This window comes from Marmota flaviventris, chromosome 10 (assembly GCF_047511675.1).
Source record: "Marmota flaviventris isolate mMarFla1 chromosome 10, mMarFla1.hap1, whole genome shotgun sequence".
NCBI lineage: Eukaryota > Metazoa > Chordata > Mammalia > Rodentia > Sciuridae > Marmota > Marmota flaviventris.
The window spans coordinates 117,639,447-117,662,875 of record NC_092507.1 but is presented as its reverse complement, the minus strand read 5'-3'; the positions used below and the strand labels follow the sequence as shown (position 1 = coordinate 117,662,875).

Here is a 23,429-nt window from a genome sequence, read left to right as displayed (position 1 = left end):
CCTTTCCCCTCACTTCCTCTTGTATGTACTTTTGTATAACTCTGAGGGACCTTCCATTTCCATGCAATTTCCCTTCTCTCTCTCTTTCCCTCCCACCTCTCATCCCTGTTTAATGTTAATCTTCTTCTCGTGTCTTCGATCCTACTCTGTTCTTAGTTACTCTCCTTATATCAAAGAAGACATTTGGCATTTGTTTTTTAGGGATTGGCTAGCTTCACTTAGCATAATCTGCTCTAGTGCCATCCATTTCCCTGTAAATTCTATGATTTTGTCATTTTTTAATGCAGAGTAATACTCCATTGTGTATAAATGCCACATTTTTTTTATCCATTCATCTATTGAAGGGCATCTAGGTTGGTTCCACAGTCTTGCTATTGTGAATTGTGCTGCTATGAACATCGATGTAGCAGTGTCCCTGTAGCATGCTCTAATTTCTTTTTTTTTTAAGAGAGAGAGAGAGAGAAGTTTTAATATTTATTTTTTAGTTCTCGGCGGACACAACATCTTTGTTTGTATGTGGTGCTGAGGATCGAACCCGGGCTGCACGCATGCCAGGCGAGCGCGCTACAGCTTGAGCCACATCCCCAGCCCAGGCTTATTTAATTTTCAATAATATGTCAAATATTTACATGTGAAAATTCAAAATGAAAATTTTCAGCATATTCAGAAGCATCCCTATATCCTTTCACCCTACTCCTTCCAAGACAATAATTTTCATTTTGTCTTTGGCTTCCTTTCTATGTTCTTGTAAAACTAAACAAGTACATAAAAATATTCTCATTTTCCTTTATTACTTACATAATAGTTTGTACTCTGCTTTTTTTCACTTACAATATCTGAAAAGTAACTCACTGAGACCTTCCATCTTCCCCCTCCCTCTTCTTTTTAGTGCAGCCCACACTGCTCCCTATCATGTGGACAAAAGTTAACTGCTGGACTTCCCAGAATGCTCTAGTGCAGCACTAGGCACAGAGCAGCTACCCTCTACTTATGTGCAAACACTCTTCTCATCCTTGTCTAGAAGGCTGGTAATAAAGCAAGGCCATGTTTGGCAACCTTCCAAAGAGCTCACATAACCTTTTTGTTGGCCTCTGGTGTATTTAGGTGTATGAGTGTGTATAGGCATTAACAAAAACAAATAAAAAAAAAAATAGTTGCAACTCCAGCTACTTGGGATGTTGAGGCAGGAGGAGAGCAAGTTTGAGTTCAAGGCTTAATCTGGGCAGTTTAGCAAGACCCTGCTTCAAAATAAAAAATAAGAAGGGCTGGGGATGTAGTTTAGTGGCACCTCTAGGTTCAGTCTTTAGGACAGGGGGATAGGGGGCAGGGATGTTTAGTTCCTAAGCAATTTCACACTTAAAAAAAAATACAGATTTCTAGTTTCTGTCAAAAAGGCGTAGTTTTGGCCCTGCTGGACTTAAGATTGCGAATGGTGACAATCAGCTGAAACTGGGTGGTGTCAAGCCTCTCCAATGGGTCACGGTCTTACTTTGACCCAGTCAGCACTGCACACAGCCTACACTCCTTTCTGCCTTACTCAGACCCCTAGAAGGTTCAGGAGTTTAAACTTATGGTTATCAAATAGGTCTGGCTTCTGGAGTTTAAAGAAGCAATGGCAGGGCTAGGGTTGTGGCTCAGTGGTAGAACACTTGCCTAGTACACACTGGTTTGACCCTCAGAGCTACGTTAAAAAAATAAGATAAAGGTATCGTGTCCACCTACAACTAAAAAATATATATTTAAAAAAAAAAAGAAGCAGTGATAAGCAAACAACATGTCCTTTTCCAGCTACTGAAAGGTTTCTTGTCTCTTTATCCTTAATCCATTCCAACTCGACTGTGGAACTGAGGACGAGGCCTTAATATCCAAGTCTTATGCACACAATGATAAATTCCTTACTACATGCTAGGCTCCGTGCTAAGCATCCAAGCTAACACCTCAGTCCTTTGAAAATACGGTGAAGTAGGTAGTGTAGAGTTAAAATGTACATAAATTTGGCCTGATTTCTCAAGCAAAACAGTATATGATCTGTAGCCATACGTGGGTCCACCTGTCTTTATATATATCACAAGTATTCACATACACATAAATATGAGACTATATAACATATATACATATAGGAAATACATACTATGCCTATCTGATACAAGGCACATTATATATAGGCGAAGTAAGTTGTCTTTTTTAGGGGGTCAGAGGGGGAACTGGGGATAGAACTCAGGGCTTGGCATATACTAGGTAAGCTGAGCTATACCCCAGCCCCCACTTGCTGCCCCTGACCCACACTGGCAGCTGAACTTAAGGTCGCTTGTGTGAAGAATTTCCAGGGACACCAAATAAAACAGAGACACACTTTACTTTTAAACAAGCTTCAGGATGACTTCTCTGCTCTCGGCCTCAGGCTCCCCAAATGGGAAAGCAAGAGAAAGTCGCGAGAGCCTGGTCTGAGCGAGGCTCTCAGAAGTGGGCTTTTAGCTTGTTCTTAGAAAGTTCCATCCAATAAAGGCCAGAAGGGGCAGGGTTACAAGGGACAGGTGACAGTAATTCAATCCAAGGGGCATCATCTACACCTGAAAACACATCCTCAACTTCCTGAACCAGGACAACGCCCAGCTTCAGGATGGAAGGCCCCAGTCATTCAGAGTGGCTCCCCACACCCACTTTTTTTTTTTTTTTTTAAATTTTGATACAGGGTCTCACTAAGTTGTCCAGGCTGTGATCCTCCTACCTTAGCCTCCAAACAGCTGGGATTACAAGAGTACACCATTATGCCTGGGACTGAGCTAGGTATTCTTGAGCCTGGGGCAAAGGGATATTCCTGAACCCCTAGGAATCCAGGAGAGAGCCGCCTTGCCAGGACCTTCACTCTAGGTAAAGTCCATACTCTGAAACTGGACCTATCTTGCTGGTTGGTTTCCCATATCTCCCGGGTGGAACTTTAAGAAGACTCTTGGCACCTTCTGGGTCTGCATCCTTGCAGTAAAGGCTGTGAGGACAAGCCCTGCCAACTTCAAGTGTCCGGTCTTTCGTCCTTAAAACCAGAGTTAGACAAATAGAGTGGAAAGACTCTGGCACGGTAGCCAGGTCAGGCTCACACCTCAACTGGCTCATTTACTAGCTTGAATCATTTTAGGCCCACCCTCAGGGACTCAACTCAGCAGCTCTGTGGTGTGGAATCTATTTTGATTTAACAAGCAACCCAAGTGATACAGAGGACCAAAACTTTGAAAAACTCTCAAAACAAGTCCCTTAACTTTTGAGTCTATCATTACCTTTCTCCTCTGTGTAATGAACACATATTGAAACCATCTGTTTGTCTGTCTTCCCTTTTAAACCTTGGGTCCCTGAGAACAAGGACCATGTCTCATTCATCCTTTTATAACCAACCAAGTTTCAGCATGGCACCTAGTGCCTGGTAGATGTCTGCTTTGAATACATTTATTAAAGGAGTATATATATATACACATTCTTTCTTTCTTTCTTTCTTCTAGAGCTGATGTGATGACCAAAGTATTATTTGTTAAGTGCTTTCAAAGCACAAAGTCCTACGCAAATGCTTTGTTCTTTTTTTTCCTGGTCTTTTCCAGGATCACACTGGGTGATCTATGCCTGACAATCATCGAGGTGAGAGGAACAGAAGTAGGATGAGTAAATGAACAGTAAACGGACAGGTGAGCAGACCCCTGGAGTATTCCAGTTCTCGCTGGGGCAGGGCCAGGGCAGCTTTCTAATTCCATGGAAGTGGAATAAGAATCTGGCTATCAGAGCAGACGGCCTGGCAGCCATGTGCCTGGAGGCGGCGGCAGGGCTAGTGCGCTGAGGGCTGGTTAGCTGGGCTCAGCACTGAATACTCAGCACACAGGCCAGTGGCATGGCTTCAAGAGCACAGCTGTAGGAATCAAAATGTTGGCTCATGCTCAGGCTTGGCCTTTTCCTGGCTATGTAGTGTTAGGCAAGTCACCTAATGTCGCCAAGCCCATTCCCCAGTTAAAAAACGTGGCTAATAATACCATCTTTCTCAAAAGGTAATGGCAAGGACCTAAGCAGCTCCACTGACACCTTAAAGTTTGAATATTCAACCTGATATCAATCTTTCCAGCCCAAGTCCAGCCCTGCTCATGATGAGATGGTTTGTCCTTGGCAAACAGTGCTATGCAGGTGTGCATGCCAGCAATCTCTGACATCTCCCAGCAAATCTAATTAATTGTCAAGTCTTGCTGATATGACCTAACATCTCTGCTACCACACTGGTACAGGACACCATCATCTCTCACCTATAAGAAATGGCCTCCCGAAATCTGCTCCACCTTCCACTCCTCTAGCAGCCCATAGCCCTTCTCCACACAGGGGGATGTTTGACAGAGAGGAGTTGGAAGATAGGACGACGCCTTCAGTGGTTTCCCACTGTCCTTGTAAGATGGTGGCTTCCAGGTCCTTCATGGGGCCCCCTCTCCTGTCACTTTTGCACTGTACTTCAACCCCAGAGATATTCTCTCCTGCCACAGCCAGGTAAACTCATTCTTCAGGGTTCAGCTCAGTGTCTTTCTCAGGGCGATTTTATCTGATTCCATTATGCTGGATCTTTCTGAAATTTCTCTTTGTGGTACCTAATTCAATATTAACTAAATGATTATTTGGGTACTTTTTTGATTGATTGACGTCTGCTTTCTGAGTTTAATAATAAGCTTATCTTTCTTCCTTTTTAAAAATATTTATTTATCAGTTTTTGGTGGACACAACGTATCATTTTATTTTATTTTTATGTGGTGCTGAGGATCGAACCCAGCGCCCCGTGCATGCCAGGCGAGCGCGTTACCGCTTGAGCCACATCCCCAGCCCCTTATCTTTCTTCCTTTAAAATATGCAGAACCCCCAGAACATACATTATTCAAATCAGATAATGTATGCAATAGAACTTCAGAGAAAGTATCATGAGCATATACTTAACATGGCAGTTACAAGAATCAGTTTTGAGTGACCTCTCTGATACACATAAATTAGGACTGGTGCCAGGCATGATGGCCCATTCCTATAATCTCAGTTACTCAGAAGGCTGAGGCAGGAGAATCACAAGTTCAAGGTCAACCTGGGCGACTTAGCAAGATCTGCTTCAAAATAAAAATTTTAAAAAGGGCCAGAGAAGCAGCTCAGTGGTAAAGATCTTGCCTTGCATGCACAAGGCCCTGGGTTCAATTCTCAGTACTAGGGGAGAAAAAAAATATTAGGATCAAGTTCACAATTTCATAGTTTTGACAAAGAATGAATAAAGCAGGAAGGCTTTAGACTCTCCATGGACTTATGGCAGGAAGTAACATCGGGCTCTTTGTTAAGAGCCTCTCTGTAAGAACTTCTAAAACCTTCAAACTCCCAGATTTCTAGAACTCAATCCCATATACAAAACAATGAATGAAAAAGCATCCACTAAATGAGCATATGCATGTTAAAATGTGTTGGTGACTACAAAGGAATTTGTATATGGATAAAGAAGGACTAGGAAAGGAGGTGAACTTTACCCAGAACCTTAGAGGTCAGACAGGCTTCTGATGGGTGGCTGTACTGAGGCAGGACCTTCTAGGGGCAGAAACAGCATACATAGAGGCACAGAGACTGCAGGGAGGCTGTTAATGCAACACAGGTGGGAGGAAAGGGAGGGTCCCAACAAGAAAGAAAATTGAAAAGACAAAGTGGCAGCCTGGTTCTGCCATTTCCTGGCTAGCTGATCTTAGGAAACTGAGTCTAAGTCTCAATTTCTCTGCCTTAAAAATGTAGATAATTTACCTGCCCTTTCCTACCTGTCTCACAGAGCAGCTGTGAGAATTAAACAAGATACAGTATGTCCAGGCTCTGCAAATACTAAGGCAACACTGATGTTAGGAAGTGTGATGACATAAGAAAGACTGAGGCAGTTGTGGAAGGCCTTAAGTGCCATCTAAGGATTATGGACTTTATCTTTATAGATGGGGAGCTGTATTGGGTAGAATTATATTTAGCTTTTAAAAAGCTAAGTCTGGCTACAATGACCAGAGGGGAAAGGAAAGGCTGGAGGCCCAGAGACCAGGTGGGCAGAGAGAATACATGCCTAAAGATGAACACTACTGCTGGAACACACCAGAAAGGGCGTATGGTTGCTAGGAGCTGACAGGGAGGAATTTGCTGGCCCTGCTAAGAGCCAATGAACTGTGCCTGGTTCAAACTTATATATTCTTTTTTTTTTTTTTTTTTTTTTTGTAGTGCTGGGGTCTGAACCCAGGGCCTTGTGCTTGTGAGGCAAGTACTCTACCAACTGAGCTATATCCCCAGCCCCTAAACTGTTATATTCTTTAAAAACAAAATAACCACCAGATTTCAAGGACTTAGTACAAAACAACAACAACAACAAAATGTCTTGGGGCTGGGGTGTGGCTCAGTAGTAGAGTGCATGCCTAGCATGCGTGAGGCACTGGGTTCGATCCTCAGCACCGCATATAAATAAATGAATAAAACAAAGGTCCATCAACATCTAAAAAAATTTTTAAAAAAGTAAAATGTCTTAATAACTTTTTATAATAAAATAACAGTATGTTGAATACATTGAGTTAAATAAAACATACCATCAAAATTAATTTTATCATTTTTAAAGTGGCTACTAGAAAAAATTTTGCAGTGGCTTGTGTTCTATTTCTATTGGACAATACTGGTCTAGCTTCTTTTGGCCACAAATAAACTACACTCTGCTCTTCTCTCCAATGCCAGTGCCTCCAACCCTTCTGACCAAAGAAAGCTAGTAGCTTGCCAGAGTTGCCCCTCTAGTAATTTGTCTCCCACAGCACCTGGTATATATTTCTGCCAACTACCTCCCTCATGGTCACCAATTCTTTTCCCTTGTTGGTTGGATTGTGAGCTCCTAAAGTATGGTAGCATGCCAAATTCACCTGTCTCCCTAGTGAGGAAGAGCTGGTTGGCTCTGCGGGGCAGCCATCTTCAGCTCTTAGCAGAGAACAATCCAAGCTGCTTTGGGCTATGCACCTTTCTCTTTACTCAGAACCCAACATCCCACCAGCCTCCATATATCTGAGTTATCTCATTTGTCACATATTCCTCAGAAAAAGTCCCATGCCTGGGCTATGTCCAGGAATTCAAATTGATATTGAGGAGCAACAGGGCAATGGAGTGTGGAGTTAGAATGAATTTGCATCCTGGCTTTCCCTCTGATCATCTCTGTGACTTAGGGCAAATTACTTATTTTCTGTGAACCTCGATTTTCTCATCTACAAAACTGGAATAAATAGCTTCCCACGCTACAAGGCTATTGTAAGAACTGGCATAAGGTAATCAAGTATAAGCTGGGTATAGTGGTTCGAGGCAGGAGGATCGCAAATTCAAAGCCAGCCTCAGCAACTTAGAGAAGCCCTAAGCAATTTAGCGAGACCCTGTCTCTAAATAGAATTTTAAAAGAAGGGTTGGGGATGTGGCTCACTGATTAAGCACCCCTGGGTTCAATTCCTGGTACCCCTTCCCCCCCAAAAATAGTAATGTATCTAGTTAATGCCTGGCATACAGCAACACTTCATTTTAATTTTTATTTAATAATTTTATTCAGTGCAAGAGATTGAACCCAGGGCCTTGTGCATGTTACAAAGTGTTCTACTCTTGAGCCACATTCCCAGCCCTTAGTAAATATTTTAAAAATCGCTGCTATTCTTATTACAAGAACCTAAAACACACATAGTAAGTTACTACCACAGCAATCACAACCCCGCCTGAGACATGAAATACTCAAATATTGAGTTATCTAACACAGACACACTCATCTTATAGATCTCTGCAGGAGATGGTCTAGGTGTTGATTGTCATGTTTAGTTCATACTCATTTGTTTGTTTTTGTCAATACACCCTCCATTAAACCATTATCTTTGGCAAAAGAACAATGTCTCAAAGACAGCAGAGACCAGGAGATCTAGATATTGGTGCTATTTCTTCAACTAACTAGCTGTGAAATTTGATCATCTATATGGCCAAGAAAACAGTCAATGTATTCAAGATTTGGCGGGGATGATGGAGGTAAGCAAAGCCCACTGGAAGGGAAAATGAGGCTGCTGTAGGAGGAGGGAGGAAGGAAGCCACGTGGCAAGAGGTCAGGACTGATTGTCTAGACATCTGGGTTCTAGACCAGCTCGGCCCCTTTTTGTATACCCTTGAAAGGGGAGAAGAAAATTATATATAATAAGCATCTAATTTGTTACAGGCCTTCATTTATTCCTTACACTAACTTGGCGAGGTAACAGTGTTATTTTCCTCTACAAATGAGGAAAATGAGGTTGAGAAGTTAAATAAGTTGCCCAAGGCCATAGAGGTATTAAATGGTAGAGTAAGAATGCAAACTGGGTGTGCTTTACAGTCAAGTCCCATCTTCCTCCTCTGGATCTTGGCTTCATCGCCCTTACAATGAGGGGCTGAGCCAGATTACCTCATGTCCTTTCTTGCTCTAATGTTGCATGATTTTTTGTCCCTCATGGATTTTCTTTAGCATACCCCTCTTTGCGCCCAGAGAGGAGTCAGGTAAAACTAAATTCATTGTCTGGTGAGGAAAGATTCTCCCTATAAAATAAAGTGAAGGCGGGCCATAGCCAAATGTATTTCAAATGGAAAAAAACCCACAGACACTAATGCCAACAATGATCTAGAAGCAATTCAGTGTCTGCACTAGTGATGTCCACAAGATGGCTAAGAATATTTTTATTCAAGTTTCCTGGTTTTAACAAAGGGCAAAGGAGATAAAAGCAGCTGCCCCTAAACTCATAAGATAAAGAATGAACATCTAGCTGGGTACGGTGGCACATACCTGTAATCCCAGCAGCATGGGAAGCTGAGATGGGAGGATTGCAAATTCAAAGCCAGCCTCAGCCTCAGCAAGGCACTAAGCAACTCAGTGAGACCCCTGTCTCTAAATAAAATATGAAATAGGGCTGGGGATGTGGATCAGTGGTTGAGTACCCCTGAGTTCAATCCCCAGTACATGCCCTCAACCGCAAAAAAAGAATGAACATCTATCGCAGGGCCAAAGGCTTGGGCAGGCTGAATAAAAGGGCTTCATTCTTAGAATGAGGTTTCTTCCTTCTACATCATGACCACTGGGAGATGCTGGATAGGCCATATGACACTCTTCTCAGCTTTCACAATGACAAAATGTATGCAGGGCACTGTGATAACTGAATTATTTGTTACTCTTAAGATCAGTCCACAGGTATATCCTGTTTTATCTAAAGTTTTCCTGAAAAGATAAATAAATTTGTTATGAAGGAACCTCCTAAAGGGGATTATAATACCATAAATGAAAACTTTCAAAAACCAGGTTTGCTTCCTTAAAGTTAGTGTTATTCAAGTCAATTTTTTGTTATTAGCACAAATAAACAGACTATAAAATAGGCAACCTAGGGCTGGGGCTGTAGCTCAGTGGCAGAGCACTTGCCTAGCATGCATGAGGCACTGGGTTCAATTCTCAGCACCGCATAAAAATAAACAAATAAAATAAAGGCATCCAGTCCATCTGCAACTACAAAAACAAAACAATAACTACTAAAAAAAAAAAAAAAAAAAACCCACAAACCAAACAACAACAACAAAACAGGCAACCTTGAATAATGACCAAGCCAAAAAGCTACCATTTGGCTTAAAAAAAACAAAACAAAACAACCTTGTTGTGAGCATGGTGGTTTAATCCTACCAAACCACTGTAATCCCAGAGGTTGGGAAGACTGAAGCAGAAGGATCACAAGTCTGAGGCAAGCCTCAGCAATTTACTGAGGCCCTGAGCAACTTAGTGAGACCCTGTCTCAAAATAAAAAAAATAAAAGGACTAGGGATGTAGCTCAGTGGTAAAGCGCCTCTGGATTCAATCCCCAGTACCAAAAACCAAAACAAAACAAAAACAAACTTTTCATTTGGCTAATTCAACTTTCTAATCTATTTTATTAAGGTAGAGTTAAATTAGTTCCCTTTCCTTGAGTGAACACTAAAGTTAATAGGAAAGTATTGGGTTAGTGGAAAGTTAGACTTTGATTTTAACTGCTGCAATTAAAGTTGATGGAGTTGACAGTAAAACACCTGCTATTTTTTGAAAACCCCTTCTTACATCAGGGTGACTATAGCCTTTCCTTTAGGTCAGGTACCTGCAAGTAGATGCCAACTGAGTCATCACAGCTGGAACCACCAACTACAATGTGAGTAGGGAGGGGACCTAGAACTTCCCAGACAGAGTCCCTTCCCTCCACATTCTTGGCTGGTGACCTCAGGAAGCACTGCGGGAAGTAGAAGAAATAAAGGGAGGGAGGGTGGGGATGTTCTTCTCCAGCCTGCAAAAGGCTCCCTACAAATTCCTGTTCCGCCCCTTTAAAAAAACTAACCAGAAATTCTCCTCAGAAAGTCTTCCTCAGTTAAGCCCCTGGTGCTGATCACCCTCTTCTTTGCATCCTTCCAGCCCTAAGTTTTTGACTTGTGCTATAATCACATATTTTGTCTCTATGTTACTTCAAAAGGGAACCCACATATTCTGCGTGCTCTGTCTTAATAAAATGCCTGTCCTGAAGGAAGACCCCCCCTATTTTGTATCGTCAGCATTCAATGTGAGTCTCCAACCACACAACTTGGGTCCCCCAACCAATACACTGAGCTCTATAAAGCATACTTTGTGTACATAGGTGGCTGGAATGCTGCTGGGAGAAAGCTTTAGTCAGCGTTTCTAGCAGGCAGGTCCCTGCAGCTCTCACTGCCGTTTCACCAGCACGGGATCCATTCTGGATCTCTCTGATCCTTACTCCACCCTGCTCACACTGACCCAGGGGCCTGGGACCACTGCACAAACTGCTGGTTGAAGATATACACACAGACTAAGTCAACCCCATCAACAAACTTGGGCATGTGCCTGCTTGACAGGAGGTAGAACAGGCGGCCACCAACCAAACAACACACCGCTGGCCCTGCCTGTCAGGCCTTCCAGCCTGCAGAGCTCCAGGACACACAGAGGAAACCAGCCACTGCTCTCCTCCCAGGCCATTTTGTAGGAAGACAGGGTTGGGGTGGTGGAGGAGAACTGTGGGTCATGCCACTTCCAGCAAATGTCGTGGATCTTATACGTTCCTCCTGAAGGAAATCTTTGATATTGAGGGAACCGTGAAAGGGGTATAATGAAGACCAAAATTATTGGCCCTGGGAGATGGGCTTATGATTCCCCTACAGGTTAACGGGAATAATAAGCATTTGGTTCTCAAGCATGTAATTTAACTCAGAATTTACTATCAAGCAGCAAAGAATAGGTTAAATAAAGTGTACTAGGGGTCTGAGGATGTGAACTATATATATAGTCTCATTAGTTCTCAAGTGAATGTATATGTGTACATGTGGGGAGGAATAATAGGAAGAAATGCATGAATCCAATGGTCCTTAAAGTTCCCTTCCAGCAAACTGGACACATGCTGAGTCTATCCAAGTACAGGTACTGGGGAGTGAACCCAGGGATACTTGACCGCTGAACCACATCCCCAGAACTATATTTTGTATTTTATTTAGAGACAAGGTCTCACTGAGTTGCTTAGAGCCTCACCATTACTGAGGCTGGCTTTGAACTTGCAATCCTCCTCTCTCAGCCTCACAAGCCGCTAGGATTACAGGCATGCACTACCACGCCCAGCTACAAATCAAATTTTAATGAGGTTTTATTATGTCAATAAGGGACCATCTTGAATAGGCCAATAATAATATCTGAACTTGGAAAATGGCAATCTGCAAAACATAATCTCTAGGAAACAAACCTGGACTGACCAGGAGAGAAGAACCCAGGGGCACTCAACCACTGAACCACATCCCCAGCCCTTTAAAAAAATATATTTTTTTTAGAGACAGAGACTCGATAAGTTCTGAGGCAGGCTTTAAACTTGAGTTTCTCCTGCTTCATCCTCCCAAGCTGCTGGGATTACAGGCATGCACCACCCATGCACCACCATGCCCAGCACAGGGATACATTGTGAGGAATGTATCATAGGGCAGTTTGACTACAGTACTAACATTAAAGTATACGGACACAAACTAAGATGGCAACAACCTCACAAGATAATAAAATATTATAGGACCACCATTTTATATGTGGTCCATGGAGGGCTGTTATGGGATGCATGACTGTATACTCTATGAAAATTTGTTGAATGAAGAGTGACCAACCTTGAAATCTGAACTACTTCCAAATGCCAGGGTTCCAAACAGCTCACCCTTGTCCTTCAGCCCAGTTTTCTAAGGCTGAATTCAAATAATACCTTTCTTAATAAACTTACCTAACCAGTCTAATTTCCCCAATGACCTTTCCAGAAACTCAGTTCGTATCTATTGCATTTTGAATCCATATTGTGCCACTTAACACTTAATTGTTTTAAACTACTTAAGAGAAGAAATCCTGTCAGATACTTTGTTGACAGGGCCCACCCTAATTGGCACAGTGCTAAGCATATACTCAGTAAATACTTGTTACTGACTGATGGAATTGATGATGATCATGATAAGAGCTAGCATGTTTTTAAGGCACCTACTGAAATGAGACAGTATGATCTTTCGTACAGGCTCATGAGCCCCTCTTCTGCATATAAATGTCCCTGCCGTTTATTAGTTATGTGACCTTAGGCAGATGACTTCATCTCTTGCCTTGGCTTCCTCATCTATAAAATGAAGATAATAATAATATCTGTTTCATGAGATTACTAGGATTGAATTATTTAAAATGTTTAAAAGAATGCTCAGGCCAGTGCTCAATACTAAGAACTCAATAAAATTTAGCCATATTTATTATTTTACTTAATCCTCACAATAACCTCATGCATGGGTACTATTAATCTCACCATTTTGCAGATGAAGAAACTACTATGGAAAAGCTTAGTAACTTGCTTGATTTCATGCACCCAGCAGTAAGATGGAAGTGGTTATTTGAACCAAAGCAGTTTAGCTTCAGAGTCCTTCTTCTGCCAATACTGTGCTCTCTGGCTAGAAATCCTCACCACCCAATTCGCTTTGCTACAGATCTGCCCTTAACTACTTCAGTGGTTTGAAATCTACAATACCAGACTCAGGAAGGCAGAAATTGGTTGTTTACGTCTCAGTATTCAAATTCAGATTCTGTTAACATTTACTAAGTACCTGCTGGGTGACAAATGTTGTGGTGGGTAATAAGTATCTCATTTGATCCTTACAGCAATTTTTTTTTTATTAGCCACACATGACATTACAATGATCTTGGCAATTCATACATTTGAATCAATTGGGGTATAATTTCTCATTTTTCTGATCTTACAGCAATTTTGAAAGAAAAAATATATATACATATGTGTATATATATGTGTGTGTGTGTATAGAGGCGGGGGAGACACTGAAGTTCAGAGAAGATGGGGTCTTGCCTGAGGGGTCAGGGTTGGTGAGACCTACAGCCAGAACTGGAACTCAGATTCCCTGACCCCAAACACAAAGACAGTCCTTACTAAGTCAGGGTGGCTCTGGATGTTTCCTGGCACACATGTAAAGCAGTGCAGACAACATTTATACATCTGCTGGCCAAATGCACCAGCTTTGGAATCAGTCCTGATGTTGGCACTTTGTGGCTCTGTGACCTTGGGCAAGACATTTAGACTCTCAAACTCACCTATAACAGAAGTAACTATTTCACTGAATTATTAAGAGATTAAATGGTGGAATTCATTAGTGTTTAGCACAGGACACACAACAAATGCTCAAAATATGTTAACTACTATCATTACCAATTTTTTTTTTTTTTTTTGTACTAGGGATTGAACCCAGGGCACTTTAGCCCCAACTTAATGGTCTCACTAGTTGCTGGGGCTAGCCTCAAACTCATGATCCTCCTTCCTCAGCCTACTGAGTCAGGAGTGCACCACCACACCTGGCATCCCCACCTATTATTTAGGAATATCCCTAATAAAAAAGATGTCCAGGGGCTGGAGTTGTGGCTCAGTGGTACAGTGCTTGCCTGGCATGCGTGAGACCCTGGGTTTGATCCTCAGAACTGCATATAAATAAACAAATAAACAAATAAATAAATATAAGAAAGATCCATTGACAACTAGAAAAATTTAAAAAAAAAAGATGTCCAAATCAAATGACTGATGGATATGTGAATACACCAGTGAAACTCAACCATCATGTACAACCACAAAATGGGATCCTAATTAGAATAAGTTATACTCCATGTATGTATAATAGGTCAAAATACACTCCACTGTGATGTACAACTAAAAAGAACAAATAAAAAATTAAATGAATTTTTAAAAAGACTGATAGAGAGGGGCTGGGGATGTGGCTCAAGCGGTAGAGTGCTCGCCTGGCATGCGTGCGGCCCGGGTTCGATCCTCAGCACCACATACAAAAAAAACCAAAAAACGTTGTGTCTGCCGAAAACTAAAAAATAAATATTAAAAATTCTCTCTCTCTCTTAAAAAAAAATGGTTAAAAAAAAAAGACTGATAGAGAAACTAAGTTCCAGAGAGATAAAGTCACTTGCCCAAGGTTAGGACAGTGTTGATTTCCTAATTCGAAGCAAAAAGCTCTTCACCAGACCATGTCATCTGCTGCCTCTCTGAATTTTTCAAAAAAATCTAGAATTTCAGGATAAACAACCTCCCATTCAGTTCCAACGGAAGCCCTATAGTCCTATGAGGATCCTAATAACCCTTTTGAGCTACAGGGATTCACTGTGTCCCCCCCAACCCACCAAAAACGGGTGCTGGGCAAGCTATTCCAAGTGGAAAATTCAACTCCATCCCAGGCGGAAACCCCAAATCTGTGCTGTTCCAGCAGATTTCCAGGACGTGCTGGCTCCCAGAAACCACAATTACAGACGAGCTCAAGGCAGAGGAGTAATTAGGCCCATACCATCAGCTCAGCAGTCTCTTGGCCTCTCCCTACAGGCTGACTCCAGCTCTCTACCTCCCCATCCCCCTCACCCACACCCCCATCTCAACCACTGGGCAACAGCGATGCAATGGGAATTTCCACCCTTTCTCTCTCCTAGCCCCTACTTGATTTCCAGGAAACTAAAGAAGGGTGGGGTGAGGGAAGAAAGAACCATTTCATGGATACAACTAATGCTGAATGGCAGCAAGAGCTGAAAATAGCTTTCACAGAAAGAGAAGCATTCTTGGGGCCCCTCCCCTCATCCTGTCCCTTATATCCCCCACAAAGATGACATTGGGAAGGAGTTCCCTGGGTGAGACCCCCAAATGTGAAATAAAAGGGATCTTGTGAAACAGGAAACAGAAACCCCAATCTCTCTAGAATGGAATGGTTGAAGACTGGAAAAGATGATATCTAGAAGGCTTGGGAATCTAGGATTATAACTCCTATCTCCAAGACCATAGAGATTTCCTAGAGGAAATTTACCCTTCCCACGGCTCCTCCTAATCTTGGCTCATAGGAAGGAAAGCCAGGCCTTGGCTTCATTTCTAAATATACTACTGCCCTTTTATCCTGAAATATGGGATTGGTGTCTCCATTATTTCAAATTCCAGCATAATACTTTGTGTAGCACTTTTTCCCTTCCATCATTACTGCTTATTTTTTGAGAAATGGTTCTGCTCAGTTTGGCTCAAGCACACCATCACAGTCCCTTACTTCTAGTATTCTCAGGGCTATCCCAATTCTCCAACTTGTACCTGATAATGCTGAAGGCCTGTAGTGGGTGTGGGTACATTGGATCACCTCTAGGAACTCTCAGGAGATGACATTAATGGTTGGATGGTGCAAAAGATGAGGAAGGAGTGGCATCCCAAATAGGGGTGGACTTTAATATCTTAAAAGGACTGAGCCACATCCCCAGCCTATTTTGATTTTATTTAAAGACAGGGTCTCACTGAGTTGCTTAGTGCCTTGCTATTGCTGAAGCTGGCTTTGAACTCGTGATTCTCCTGCCTCAGCTTCCTGAGCTGCTGGGATTACAGGTGTGCACAACTGGGCCCAACCTAAAGGATTTTGAACAGTGATAGCTGAGAGGCCAGAGCTGAAAGTTGTTAGTACAGTTTCTCAAAGCCGTTCCAGAGCCCCTAGAATTGTGGCTGACATAAACAGAGAAAATCTTCAAAGCAGTATAGTACTGACCTAATTTCATCAAAATCTGACTTAGAACATATTAATCCCACAAGGTTTTCCTTGATTTAGCTGGCCTGACTGACCTCTCCCCCTCCGCTAACATCACCTCAGTCCTCAGAAATTTACTCTGCACTATTGGATAGTTTCTTATAACAAAATTGAAGTGGAAAACAGGTAACACACACACATGCAAACTATTTCATTTCAATTTATATTTGACATATCCAGCATGGGCCAAAATAGGAACACCTCCCTGATGTTTCTAAAAAGACTGCTTTATATGCTAGAGAGCACTTATTTTGACCCTCTTATTCTAAATATTCTTAAATTAGTACACTTCCACATTTCTGGTTTTCCCAAGTAAACTGTAAACTCCCTGAAAGTAAAAGATGTGTCTTCCACCTTTGAAATATTTTTGTATCCCCTCATCCTCTGCTGGCTAGCCAGATGAAACAGCTGGGTTTTTTTTGCATACATGTGTATGTACACACACATATAAGCACAGTATCTGCCATAAAATACAGGATTCTACATACACAGCACTGTTCAATCCATTTGTGTGGCAAATCCAATGATAAATGGTAACTGGTACAAATCACAAAATTTAAGAGACCAAAGAGAAGCTGAAAATTCCGACCCTAAAATTTTCCCCTTTCCCTGGTACTAGGGATTGAATCCAGAAATGTTCTACCTCTGAGCTACATCCCCAGCCCTTTTTTTTTAAATTTTATTTTGAGGCAGGGTCTCAGTAAATTGCCCAGGCTGGCCCAGAACTTGTGACCCTTCAGCCTCCTCAATAGCTGGGATTATAGGCATGTGACACCGAAGTTGATTCTGATATGAAGACAGTGGGACTGAGGGAGACAGGAAGGAGCTAGGATGCACCCCACCAAAAGTACTATAATCACAGGGTAGAAAAAGGTTAGAATCTAGTTTCCCTGTCTTTCTACAGTGCTAAGGGAAAAAGTTTCTAGGGACAAAAAGAGAATTCCTCTCTGATTCTGTGTGCCTTCTGGTGTAGAAGGTGGCTCTGGACTGGGATTCAATGCTCTGGGAAGTCAGGAGGCTCTGACTTTCTGGACACCTGGACAGGGCTCAGGTCGGCAAGGTGGTGAGAAGACACCCACAACTGATACAAAGTTTCACCTACCCTGGCATACCATTCTCTGGGTCACACTGAAGGTTTAAACGACTTGACTGATAGGTGATGCCATCCCCATAAGCCACCGTGTAAATGTGCCAAGGGCCTGAGCCAGAGAATGCAGGGCCCATATGAAGTAACCCAGATCTGTAGCATGAGCCCTGTGCCACAGTGGGGGGGAGGTTCCACTAGGACTAGGCTGGCCAAGTTTAGCAATTACTTACATCTTTATAATGATTTGGGTCAGAATCTCTCCCCTAGTGGTTCTGCATGTGCAGGCAGCGCAGAAGCAGGGGGAGGTGCAGAAGCTGGGGGAGGCCCAGAAAGACCAAGACGTGGCTGACTGTGGGGAAATGGAGACAGCTCCTCACCTGTGTTACCCTGATTCTCCACACGTATCACAGGGCACAGGGTAATGACAGAATGGAAAGGAAGAGGAAGATACAGGGAGAAGGGAAGAACTGGAGGTGTGATACATACACTCGTGAGATGAAAACACAAAATGAATGAGGGGAGAAAATATGGAAATCACAAAAGAAGGGAAGAGCAATAGCAAGAGAATGAGCATAAAGACTAGGATAAAGGGCTATGTGGAAAGGTGGGGAGAAAACAGAAAATCGGCAAGAGAATGAGCAGTGAACAGAAGGGAGCTGCGGAGCTATTTCAACACCCAACTACCTAAGCTGGTACAGATTCTAAGCCAGCCTGACTTGCCCAGACTCTGGTAGTAGGGGTGTTAAGTGGAACTTATTACAGTCCTTGGGATGAGATTCATAAGAGAACTGTGAAAACATTAATTAGTGTAGAGTGTCTGGCACAAAATAGGAACAAAATAGGATGATGGGGTGGTGGGGATAGGAATTAGTGCAAGAAGAAGTGGGTAGTCAGCATCTGGGAGCAAGAACCAAGACTGTGTAGGATTCTGGATTAAGAAGCTTTCTTAGCAGAATCTCAGCTTCCAACCTGGCTATGCAAAATCAATCATTCTCTCCCCTCCCTTGACTCAAACACCACCTATAGTGAGTTATCTCCTCTCTGATCACCTTATCTAAAATTGCAACACCACATTGCTATTACTTCCTATTTTATCTTTCTAGCCATTAGTAGCCAATATATTATTATTTCATTTCTAGTTTAATTTGTTTAAAATGTAAGTTCCAGGAAGACAAAGATTTTTGTCTATTTGTTCAATGCTATAATCTCAGTGCTTCCAACATTTCCTGGAACAGAGAAGATACTCAAATTAAAGAATAAACTTCATTGAAACCCAACTTTATTAAATTCTCAGTTACCTAAGAGAATATAGGGGGAGACATTTCATATAAGTCAAAATAGAAAATGATACAAATCTGCAGAGAATCTGAATGTCCACATTTCACACACAAGGAAACCGAGGGCCAGAGCCTTTGTTGTGAACTGAATGTTTGTGTTCCCCACAACTCCCAGCCAACCCATATCCATAATATGTTGAAGTCCTGACTGGCAGAGTGAAGGAATCTGGAGATGGAGCCCTTGGGAGGGAATCAGGGTTAGACGAGGTCACAAGGGTGGGGTCCTCAATTTGTGCCCTCAGAAGAAGAGACACCAGTTTGCTCCCTCTTCCACATGTACACAATGAGGAAAGGCCAGGCGAGTGTAGGGTAAGAAGACAGCCATCTACAAGCCAGGAAGAGGGCCCTCACCAGAACTCAACCATGCTGCACCCTGATCTCAGACTCTTAAGCCTCCAGGATTTTGAGTAATAGATGTCTGCTATTTAAGTCTATGATTTCTATTATAGGAGCCCAAACTAACTAGGACAGACTTTGAGTTACCTATTCAGGATTCCTAGAGGAAGAGTGAGAATTAGAATCCAGGGCTTTATCCCAGGTGGTCATTCAGCTTTCTACTAAGCCAAGGCCCTGGAATATGTTTGTGTATCAATGTAGGGGTGTGAGTGATTCCAGAAAAAACAACTTTTGAAGCTGGAAAAATGGGTTCAGAGTGTCTGTCTCTATTCAACTTCTGAGAGCTTTTTACCTCTGCTGGGTTTTTAACTCTCTCACTTATGAAAGAAACTGCTCGCAGGAGTCTTGCTTCATTCCTTCACAAGGTGGGGGAAAGGAACAAAAAGCAAGGCATGACTTTGTTTTCAAAGGTCTTTCTTCCTAGCTATTATTGAGCCACAAGGTTGCATTTAGGAATAGGTGTCAGAGATGATGATCAAGTCCACAGGAAGCTAAAAAGTCAGATTGCCTGGTATTTTCCTATAGATAATTAAGGCTGAATTTAAGTAAATCCTAGGGGCAGTTTAATACTAACACTTTATAAATTCAAATTAAACCTTAAAATCATGACTTCATCTCTATGAAAAGTCTGCTTATCAAGTACAAAGTAGATTTTATACTTAATATGCTTCCCAAATGGCTCAGAGATCTCTGTATTTATGAACACCTTTACCAATAGTTAAACACTGTTTATTGGTATGAAGAAATGCTTTTAACACCTGGGACATATCTTAGGGTATAGGCATGTCCTTGGAAAACTTACATCTTGAGAAGTTAGGAGTTAGGCAAAATAAACTTAAGTCTGGGCAATGTACAAATGAGAGAAGTTAAGCCCAAGTCCACAAAGTGTCAACACAGAATGTGCTATGTGACAAAGTCATCAGAAAATGCAATTCATCAAGGAGAGCTATCATAAGGAAGGTGATGTTAAGCTAAACTCTTGAAGGATGCCCAGAATAAACACCCTTCTTTTATTTTTTCCTAGCTTCTAAACTTGAGCCTGAACCATGATTTGATCTAAACACAGGACTCCTTACCAACAGATTCATTAGCTCATCTAAATTAACTGGTGGAAAACTTTCACAGAGGGTGAAGCCAGTTTACCTGGCTGGAAAGTTTGAAAGACACGAAGCTGCCCAGGACCTGTAATCTTTGAGTCATTTACTGCATTGTGAGTGCTCCCCTAGCCCCCACCCTACTCAGTATGCATTAGCTAGATCTCAACTGGAACCCTTCCTGCCTTCTCAACACAAACCTACTGCCTAGAGCACCTAACAAATTCAATTTCACCCTTTGCTCAAACACAGACGAAAACCCATAGTTAACATACTCAATGGGGAAAGACTGAGTGTCTGCCCCCTAAGATCAGCAACAAGCCAAGAATGTTCACTATATTCTTCTTGAATGTCACCTCTATTCAATACTGAAGCAGGAAGAGGTGGGCAGCCAGGGCAATAAGGCAAGAAAAATAAATAAAAGACATCCAGATTGAAAAGGAAAGAGCCAACTACTTTTCACAGATGACATGATCTTTTATATAAAAGATCCCAAGGAATGCACAAAATAAACTATTAAAATTAATAAATGGTTGTGGGATACAAGATCACCGTATAATACATATACTTTTGTATGCTAGTGATGAAAACAAAAGTGAAACTAAGAAAATGTCTTACTTTAATAGCAGTAGAAAAAAATAAAATACATAGGAATAAATTTAAGATTTATGTAAGATTTTAAATTGTTAAAATGGCAATACTCCACAAACTGATCTATAAATTCAATGAAACTCCTATAAAAGTCCCAGTTGATTTTTTTGTTTTGGGAAGAGATTGACAAGTTGACCCTAAAATTCATGTGAAAATGAACAGTTAAAACAATCTAAAAATGGCAATTGTCAAGAATACAAATAACAATAAATATTGGCGAGGATGTGGGGAAAAAACTCATACAATGCTGGTGGGACTGCAAATTGTTACGACAACTCTGGAAAGCAGTCTGGAGATTCCTCAGAAAACTTGGAATGGAACTACCACTTAACTCAGTTATCCCACTCCTAGGCATATACCCAAAGGACTTAAAATCCACATCACGTACAACCATGAAATGGGAAGTTATACTCCACGTATGTATGATATGTCAAAATACATTCTACTGTCATGTATAACTAAAAAAAGAACAAATACATTTTTTAAAGTATAAAAACAAAACTAAAAACAATCTTGGACGTGCACAACAAAGTTGGAGGACTCGTACTTCCTTACTCAAAATACACTACACAAATCTTCAGTAATCAAGTTAGAATGGGTTCAGCACAAGGATAGACCCACAGATAAATTAATAAAAAAATACAGAATATAACTTTACATTTACAGTCAACTGATTATGGCAAGGGTGCCGTGACAATTCAGTGGAGAAAGAATGTTCTTTCAGTAAATGGTGCTAGGACAAATAGTCACCCACATTAAAAAAAAAAGAAAGAAAGACAAGACAGAAACTTGACACCTGTAATACCAGCGGCTTAAGATGCTGAGGCAGCAGAATTCCAAGTTCAAAGCCAGCCTCAGCAACTTAGCAAGGTCCGGAGCAAGGTCCTGAGCAACTTACAGATATGCTGTCTTGAAATAAAAAAAGAGCTTAGGCTATGGTTCAGTGGTTAGTTAAGTCAGTGATTTGAATATACACTTCTCCAAAGAAATGTTCAAATGGCCTATGGGTACCTAAAAACATACCAGTAGTCATTACAGAAATACAAATCAAAATGATAACAAAATACCACTTTCTATTCACTGGGATGGCTAGAACACTAGGTAAGGAAGAATAACCAGTGTTGATGAAGATGTGGGGGAGTCAGGATCCCACACACCCTGGATGGGAATGTAAAACAGTGCTGCCACCCTGGAAAACAGGCAGTCTTTCTTCAAAGTGTTAAACACAGTGAATCGCTGGGTAGATACTCCTACACATGCCCAGGAGGATGGAAAGCCTATGTTCATACAACAATCTGTACTTGACTGCTCACAGCAGTATTCATAAAAGTGGCAAGAATCCAAATGTCTATCAACCAACAAAAGATAAACAAAAGGTGGTATATCCCTATGACATATTAACTGGCAAGGAGAAAAGAACAGAGCACAGACACATGCCGTGACATAGGTGACTCTAAAAAATATTATGCTAATTTACAAGATTTCATGTTAAATGATTCTATGTGTGTAAAGTATTCAGAAAAGACAAATTCAGAAAGACAAAGATTAGTGACTAGCTGTGGCCACAATAAAAGGGTAGGGAACAGGAAAGGTAAAGAATATAAACACTGAAAAATTCTAAAAAGAGGTAGTGGTAATGGCACAACTCTGAATAAATACTAAAAAACAAAACAAAAACAAAACCCCACTTAACCAGATAACTTAAATGGGTGAATTTTATAATATGTGCAATATATCTCAACAAAACTCTTAACAAAAACAAGTAGCCCTTCATCTCCACACTTTTCGGACTTTAGATGGAAAGAAAAGGTCTTCTGGTACTCTCACAGGACTACTTCCTCACATTCTAATCTGGATGGTTACTTGTTGTTCATCTATACCAAGTAAATAATTTCTCTGTCTAGGTATTAGATCTATATTTTTGCCAAATCATCTGTGCTGGATATGAATAAAAAGATAACCTACTTCACAGCATGACTGTTAAGTATTAAATCACATTTAGAACAAGGCCTAGTGACTGGCAAACGCTATACAGTATGTTTTAGTTGTGATCATCACCATCTTGATCATTTTGGGGCAATTCACTCAACAAAATTTACTGAGTATCTAATGCCTATAAGGAAGCACTGGTCACAATAGCTGAACTATGGAACTAATCTAGGTGCTCTTCAACAGATGAATGGATAAAGAAAATGTGGGGTGTGTATGTGTGCGCGCACGCACGCACACACACACACACACACACTGGAATATTATTCAGCCGTAAAGAAGAATGAAATTACGGCATTTTTCCAGTATAAGCCAATCCCAAAAAACCAAAGGCCAAATGTTCTCTCTGATACTTGGATGTGAATACACAATAAGGAGGGCGGATAAAAGTTCAGTGGATTAGATAAAGAGTAATGAAGTGAGGGGGGATGGGAATAGGAAAGACAGTAGAAATGAATCAGACATAACTTTCCTATGTTCATATATAAATACACAACCAGTGTAACTCCACATCATGTTCAAACACAAGAATGGGAATTTATATTCCATGTAGGTATAATATATCAATATACATTCTGTCATGTATATCTAAAAAGAATAGATTTAAAAAAAAAGCAACAGCACTGGAGGCTTCAGGGAGAAAAGATAAATAAGATACAAATCAGATTCCTCTTCTTTGTCTGGTACCAATACTGCAGGTCTTTAGATAAGGGT

General features: G+C 41.3%; 1 protein-coding gene across 10 annotated transcripts in view; it reads right to left on the bottom strand.

The window, feature by feature from the left end:
• Arhgef11 (Rho guanine nucleotide exchange factor 11) overlaps nt 1–23,429 on the bottom strand; it is a 111,784-nt gene that overhangs the window by 54,069 nt on the left and 34,286 nt on the right. The window lies entirely within an intron of this gene.